The sequence below is a fragment of the Eptesicus fuscus genome, chromosome 1 (genome assembly GCF_027574615.1).
Source record: "Eptesicus fuscus isolate TK198812 chromosome 1, DD_ASM_mEF_20220401, whole genome shotgun sequence".
NCBI lineage: Eukaryota > Metazoa > Chordata > Mammalia > Chiroptera > Vespertilionidae > Eptesicus > Eptesicus fuscus.
In genome coordinates, this window is record NC_072473.1 from 134,924,701 (window position 1) to 134,932,770 (window position 8,070).

Below are 8,070 nucleotides of genomic sequence, written 5' to 3' on the forward strand. Positions count from 1 at the left end.
GAGGAGGGGAATAAATCCAGACGTAACTCCTGGGGGAGCGCTAATACTATTTCAACTTGCAAATTGCTTAAGGAGCAGCCGAGCTGCCTGATGGCCGGGCCCGGGGCGCTCGGAGCCTCCCCTGTGACCAGGGCCAGATGCCCGCTGTGGGGACACGGCCCCATCCCGCCCGTGTCCCTGAGGGCCCCCCGCTGCAGTGCACACAGCGACACCCACAAGCGCCGGGGGCTGCAGCTCCGTGCCCGGGACTTGCTCTCTGGGCTGCAGTCTGCCCTGCCCTGCAGGATGCGTGACAGTGACAGTGACACACAGTTCCCACCCTCACGTCCGGGGCAGTGGGAGGATGATCGCCAGCACCCTCCCCCGTGGGTGACATGAACGGGCCACAGCCTGCGCTGTCTCCTCGAGGCTCCCAGTGCCATTGAGCTGACGTTGCCCAGAGAGGTGACAAGTGTCATAGCAGGCCTTCTGTCTTCCGCCCCCCTCCCTGGCCCACTTCCCCCAGCCCTTCCGCATCCCTCTCACCTCCCAAGAAACTGGCTTTGTTGTTGTTGTTGTTAATATATGTTTATTGACGTCAGAGAGAGGGAGAGGGGAGAGAGAGAGAAACATCCATGATGAGAGAGAATCATGGATCGGCTGCCTCCTGCACGCCCCGCACTGGGGATCGAGCCCACAACCCGGGCCTGTGCCCTGACCGGGAATTGAAGGTTCATAGGTCGACGCTCAACCACTGAGCCACACCGGCCCGGCGTGGCCTCGGTCTCCACTCCACTGGTTGCCGCCTGTGTGATGCCGGGCAACGCGTTTCCGCCGCCTGTTCTTCCCCCGGGGGGGCGGTCTAGCAGCCGCCGGGACGGTGCGGGCGGGAGGATTTTGCAAACTGAAAAGGGCTGTGGGGCCAGGTTCCTCCCCCGGGGGGGCCGGGAGCGGGGGGCTCCGGGGCCCCCGCGGCAGCTGTGAAGCGCTGGTGTGGGCTCAGCCTTAGTTCCGAGTCAGAAACGGGACGAGCCGCCTGGGCTGTGCATTGGGGCTTTGGTTCACCTCATTTCACCCCACCGCGCGGCGCTCCCCACCTCGCCCCTGGTCTTTTAATTACTGAGCGCGTCGCAAACGATCAGTACTCTGGGCCTGTTAGCATGATGAATGAGCAATTAAAGCTACAGAAGCAATTACACCGGCTCCAAATGTTCCCGTTCAGCCCGGTCATGCTTCCTTGGTTGGTCAGCTCTGCAGCCAGTGGGCCGGGCCCTTCAGCCAGACGGAGGGCCCCCTCAACTCCCCTTTCAGGAGACCACTGCCCCCCACCTCCCAGGGGTCCCGAGTGAAGCGACAGAGAAAGCCTGGCCACAGCTGCTCGGTCCCGTGGTCGGACAGGCTGCGCCGACCCTTTGGGAAACAAAACCAAGCAGCTTCCATTCGTCCCAGCCCATTGGCTGAACTGTCCAGCAGGAATATTCTACAAGGAAGCGAGGGGGGCCAGGCTGGGAGGCCATCTCTCTCATCAGTGATGCTTCGATCTTGCTCTCCCTCTCCCTTCCTCTCTCTCTAAAATCAATAAAAACAGTAATAAAAAAGTGGCTCAGCCGGCGTGGCTCAGTGGTTGAGCACTGACCTATAAACCAGGAGGTCAAGGTTCAATTCCTGGTCAAGGGCACAAGCCCAGGTTGCAGGCTCGATCCCCAGTGTGGGGCGTGCAGGAGGCATCCGATCCATGATTCCTTCTCATCATTGATGTTTCTCTCTCTCTCCCTCTCCCTTCCTGTCTGTCATCAATTAAAAAAATTTTTAAGAAAAAGAAAGGAAGGAAGGAAGGAAGGAAGGAAGGAAGGGTCTGGCCGGTGTGGCTCAGTGGCTGAGCATTGACCTATAAACCAGGAGGTCACGGTTCGATTCCCGGTCAGGGCACATCCCCAGTGTGGGGTGTGCAGGAGGCAGCCGATCCATGCTTCTCTCTCATCATTGATGTTTCTCTCTCTCTCTCCCTCTTAAATCAATAAAAACATATTTTAAAAATAAATAAATAAAAGTGGGAGTGCAAATACCCAGCGGCGAACCCTGAGACAGATCCAAGTGCAAGTGGTTTATCGGGAGCGAAGCGAACAGGGACGGGCCGCCAATACAGTGTCGTGTCTGTGTATGTGAGCAACTGGGAGACCTGGGGCCCCGGGGAGCCGTCTCAGCGTCCCCCAACCCAGGGGTAAGGCGGCACCTGAGCAGTTTGTTAGTGAGACGGAGGCGGGCGGGGGGGGGGGGGGGGGGGAGGTGCCCCTTAACTCACCCAGGCAGAGAGTTGCAGGCGTTCCCAGGGAACAGCTCTCGCTCCGGGCTGTCCAATAGACGGCCCCGTGCGGCTCGTTACGTCTGAAGGCGTTTGAGTGAACGGAAAGGGAAAACTCCGTGTCTCAGTCCACTGGCCAGATTTCAGGCGCGTCTCGGTAACACAGACAGAAGGACGGTGCCCGAGCGTTGTGGGTAGCTCGATAGATTTGCAGGTCCTTTGTGCGTGTAAGAAAACACACCAAGTTCTTAGTTGTAAAAACTCAATAAGTGCATGCTGAACGTATTTGCATTATTTTTTTAACCATTTGAGAGACAGAGAGAGAGAGAGGGAGATTTGTTGTTCCACCCAGGCATTCATTGGTTTCTTCTTGCATGTGACCTGACGAGATGGAAACCACAACCTTGGTGTATTAGGACGATGCTCTAACGGTTAGGGCCTAACCAGCTGAGCCACCTGGCCGGGGCTGAACGTATCTGAATTATACTGAGCTTCTGTTTTCTCATCTGTAAAATGGGGGTAAGAATAGCACCCACTGCCAAAACCGGTTTGGCTCAGTGGCTAGAGCGTCGGCCTGCGGACTGAAAGGTCCCAGGTTCGATTCCGGTCAAGGGCATGTACCTTGGTTGTGGGCACATCCCCAGTAGGGGGTGTGCAGGAGGCAGCTGATCGATGTTTCTCTCTCATCGATGTTTCTAGCTCTCTATCCCTCTCCCTTCCTCTCTGTAAAAAATCAATAAAATATATATTTAAAAAAAAAAAAAAGAATAGCACCCACCTATAGGGTCATGATTTCAGCTCCCATAGGTCCCTTCATGTAGAAGGCTTAGCCCAGGCCCCGAAGGGTGAGCGTTTAATAACTATGGCTGCGGAAGTAGATTGACTGTGAACTTGGCTTAAGCTCCGGGGCCCTCGCTCGCATTGGTCTCTCCCCAGGGCCCGGGGTGGAGCGCTTACTCATTGTACACAGACCGCTGCCCGCTTCCGGTCGGACTTCCCTCCACCACACCTCCCCTCGGCTGGGCAGCATGAGAGCAGCCACGGCCATGTTTGCGGCCTGGCCAAGGGGAAGTGGAAGTGCGATAGCATCAGTTTTTGTTGAAGGGCGTGTGTGTGTATGATTTGTCGCCACGTCCATGCGAAGCCGGTGCTTGCCGCCACACGCGATGACTTTGGGGACACTCCTACTCCCCTCTGGGCCGAACTTGACGGTTCACACCAGAGGTCATTTCAAAATATAACTGTGTCTGTCCTGGGTATCTATGGCGACATAGAAGTCACCCCAGAACTCAGTGACTTAAAACATCAGCAATGGCCCGATCTGCGTGGCTCAGTGGTTGAACGTCAACCTACGAACCAGGAGGTCAGGGTTCGATTCCCTGTCAGGGCACAGGCCCGGGTTGCGGGCTCGATCCCCAGTAGGGGGCGTGCAGGAGGCAGCTGATCCGTGATTCTCTCTCATCATGGATGTTTCTCTCCCTCTCCCTTCCTCTCTGAGATCAATAAAAATATATTTTAAAAAATATATATGCCCTTTGGCTCCCAGCCCCCAAAGTCTGTGGGAAGCGGAGAGAAACGGAGCTTGAAATGTACGGAGCCAGGAGCTCGTCTGGGGGAAATCTTCCCGTCACCAGATGTGGGAAATTGTAAACGACGAATCCCATGCTCATCGATGCCTAGTCACGATGGAAATTAGCTTCTGTCAAGAATATACTCGAGAATGCAGTGTATGCAATTAATAACGCACCAGCTAGTTTTATTTCTTTTCTGATGGCAATTGCACACGATAAGATTTATCAGAATTCATGTGTTTGCTGGGCACGAGACTGTAGCAATCCGACGAACACAAGCACGCGTGTGCGGAGAGCAGGCAGGCTTCGGGGCCCCGGCCTCCAGATTGCATTTCAGCATAGCTGCCGCATCTTGGCTTGAAGTCCGGTGGATCCAGAAAAAACGGCAAACAAAATTGCTCCTGATGCACCCAAACTGCCTGAAGAAATGAGTACTCCAGCACAAAGCCCACGTGCCCAGCAGCACACCAACGTGGACAGCGTAAGAGCAGTTTAATTTTATTAGGCAGCTCGATATGTACACCTTAACTGCATGTCAATTTTGTGTATTTTTTTTAGAATTACTCATCAGACCCAAATTCAAAGAGGAGCAACTTTGTAGTAGCCAAAAACAAACAGAAAAATCTACAGATGCTTTAAAATGTCACTCTGTGTCCGGCCGGAAGCCAAAGCCGTGCAGCCCAAAAATGTAGGAAAAAAAGGATGAGACAGTTGATTAATAAAAATATTATATATATTTTTTGGATTTTGTGAAATTGGAAGTCTTCATGAACCTTTAATTATTGCAACTTATTTTTTTTTTCATTTAAACATTTACTCTTATACTAGGTTTTATATTTGCAATTTTGTGTTCTTTTTCTTAAGGAGAGTCCCCCTAAGTGTTCAATCTTCAGACCCCACTGTTAGCCACAATTGGCGCCTATTGGCTATTGTTATTATTATTAATATTTTATGATGATAATAGAGACCACGCATGTGGCAGTTTATACACATGAGAAGATGGATGATAAACGCCAATCAACTCAAACTGGTATCCTTCTCCTTCGCTCTTCTTTTCCAGGAGGAATGGCTAGAATGGGGTTGAAATACCCACATTAGTCACCTCTGGCTGCCATAACAAAGAACCACAGGCTGGGGGGCTTAAACAAAAGAAATGTATCGGCTCACAGTTCTAGAAACTAGAAGTCCAAGATCTTCTGAGGCCTCTCTCCTTGGCTTGGAGACGGCCGCCTTCTCTCTGTGTTTTCACATGATTTTCCTTCTGTGGGTGTCTGTGTCCTCTCTTCTTATAAGAACACCAGTCAGCCCTGACCAGTGTGGCTCAGTGGATAGAGCCCCGGCCTGCGGACTCAAGGGTCCCAGGTTCGGTTCCGGTCAAGGGCATGTACCTTGGTTGCGGACATCCCCAGTAGGAGGTGTGCAGGAGGCAGCTGATTGATATTTCTCTCTCATCGATGTTTCTAACTCTCTCTCCCTCTCCCTTCCTCTCTGTAAAAAATCAATAAAATATATTAAAAAAAAAAAAAAAAAAAAAAAAGAACAGTCAGATTGGGGTAGAGCCCTTCCATATGACCTCATTTGAACTCAACCACCTCCTCGGAGTCTGATTTTCACATACAGTCACCTTCTGAAATAACGAGGGTTAGGGCTTTGAGGTATGAACTGGGGGAGGGACGCAGCTCAGCCCACAGTAGGGCCTAAACCATAGGTCCCCAGAAGGCAGACAATAGCCCCAGCTGCCCTGTCTAAGCTGCTCAATTAGTGCTTCCAAGCCTCGCTCAGCTCTGAGTCACCAGCTGGTGTCATCAAAGGCCCCGCTTCCTCCACACGAGCCAGTCCTGCTAAGCGGTCCTGGCAAGGGGGCCAGCTTGTGGCAGGAGCACCACAACCTCCCGCCGGAGAGGGAAAAGCCCTCGGTAGCTGCTCGCTGACAGCCCTTTTAGCTCTATTTTAAGACACTTTAAAGCGCTGCACGTGGGCCCTCTCTCCAGAAACCATATCCTGTCTTGCATTGGGAGGCACTTCTTGGCTCCGGGCAGGCGCAGGGTACCACCTCTGGTGCCAACTTAGTGGCAGCCACCCAGGCTAGGCACTGCACATCATCTGCATGATACCAGCTCTGATTCAAGCGTTGCCAGCACATTCACTATACTGTCTGGTGCATGTTTAATACCCACTGAGGTGGCCTCTGCCCACACTGAGCTGCCTGCCTGGTTAGCCCAACTGATCTCCATCAGGACCAATTAGTTTGCTACCTCAGGGGCTCCCGTCTGATCTGCATCATTAGTGGCCGCCACAGTGATTGGAGGAGAGGGAGAGAGGGGCGGTTCCCGGCCCAGGGGAAAGCTGGAGGGACTCAGATGCCATTTGCCCAACTCTGTGCTAGGAACCTGACATGTGACTGACCCTCCGAAGACTCTCAAGAAGGGAATAGTATCCGCATTTCCTACATGAAGCCAGTGGGCTTCAGGGGATGTTAAATGACTTACCCAAGGCCACACAGCTTGTTATTCAAACGCCAGCCTTCAGGATGACAAAGCCCTTGGCATGCTTTTTCCCATGAGGCCTGCAGCCTCTCGCCAGGCCCTGCCCACACAAGCCCAGCTGGGAAGGAGTTGAGAAGCTGTTGTGTCCAGTTGCTTTTTTGCCCCCTTAGGGGAGAGCATGAACACAGTCTCCCACTGCCACAGATCATGCAGGCGAGTCTCCCACATGTGGGGAAATCGCCGGGGTCAGCACATCCGGAGTGCAGTGGATGAGCCTCGCCCTGGGAAACCACCCTGTTGATCATAGCATCTCCCCTGCCAGGTAAGTATTGGCATCCAGTTTCTTTATCTGACAGAACAATATTATGGCACACAATTCAATGGCCACGCCCAAATCATTCCCGACCCTCTTTTCCAGGAGCTTCTACCGCAGAAGCTGAAAAACTAAAGTGATCCTCTTCCCAGATGCCCTTGCAGCTGGGTGGAGGACACATGTCCAAGTTCTGGCCAGTGAGGTATCAATCAAACCCACAAGTTGAGGCTTTCCAGGAAAACAGAATATTCCCCCTTTAAAACACGCTCTGTCTTTTGCATTTCGCTTTCTTTCTGCCGGAAAGACAGTTGCAATTCCTGCAAATGCAGCATCCAGGTGCGAGGATAAAAGCCCCATGGTAAGGATGGAAGATCAAGAAAATAGGAGATCGGGTCTTGACAACATAGTTGAGCCCTTCTGCCAGCCTGGATTTTCTGTTGCATGCGACAAAATCCATGTTATGTCTGCCACTGTAAGCTGGCTTTTCTGCGAGCTGCAGCCAATTCTGTCCTAACTGATACAAGCATTCAGATGTTGTCCCTGGACCTGTGCTTTCCCTGCAAGGACAGTTCGGCTGGATATAGATTCTTGGTTGACAGTTTCCTCTCAGCACTGTGAATACGCCCCCTCATGGTTTCTGATGAGAAATCAGCTATTAATTTCTGTCTTGGTTCGGGCTATTATCATAGAACTAGTAGCCCTGCACACGAATCCGTGCGCCATAGCTCACCAGTAGCCTGCTGCCCCGCCCGCCTGTAGCTTCCCCCACCCCCGCTCATAGCTTGCTGCCCTGCCCCCTCCTGTAGCTCTCTGCCACCCCCTTGTAGCTCACTCCCCCACCCTCCTGTTGAGCCATGATCCAGTCATTATGCGGTCGGTCGTTACGCTTCATGGCATAATGCCCATTTGCATATTACATCTTTATTGTAATAGAATACTGTAGACTAAGCAGCTTAAACAATAGACATTTACTTCTCATAGTTCTAGAGGCTGGAAGTCCAAGATCAGGGCACCAGCAGGACTGAGTTCTAGTGAGAATACTCTTCCTGGTTCCCTTGCGTGGTGGGGAGAGATGGAGGGCAGGGGTAAAGGAGAGAGGAGGACAGAGAGAGAGAGAGAGTGAAAGAGAGAGAGAGAGATGGAGGGAGAGAGAGGGCACGCATATCTCTTCTAAGGGCAACAATCATATCATGAGTTCTCCATCCTCATGACTAATTCTCTCCTGAAGACCCCATCTTCAAATGCCATCACATAGGGACTAAGGCCCGAACATATGGATGTAGGGGAGGGACACAGGCATGCAGTCCGTAACACTTAGAATCCTGGAGACTAAAGAAGCCCTGAGTGAGTCCCAGGCATCAAAGCAATGGGGTCCCCCATTCTGGGCCCACTCCCACCACGCACTTCACACTCTAAATT

At 52.4% G+C, this 8,070-nt stretch overlaps 1 non-coding gene across 1 annotated transcript; it reads right to left on the reverse strand.

Moving 5' to 3' along the window:
- Window positions 1-6,507: 6,507 nt before the first annotated feature.
- On the reverse strand, window positions 6,508-6,668 carry LOC114226900 (U1 spliceosomal RNA). The gene has a single exon (XR_003613012.2). It is a non-coding gene; the product is annotated as a U1 spliceosomal RNA (small nuclear RNA).
- Window positions 6,669-8,070: the final 1,402 nt, after the last annotated feature.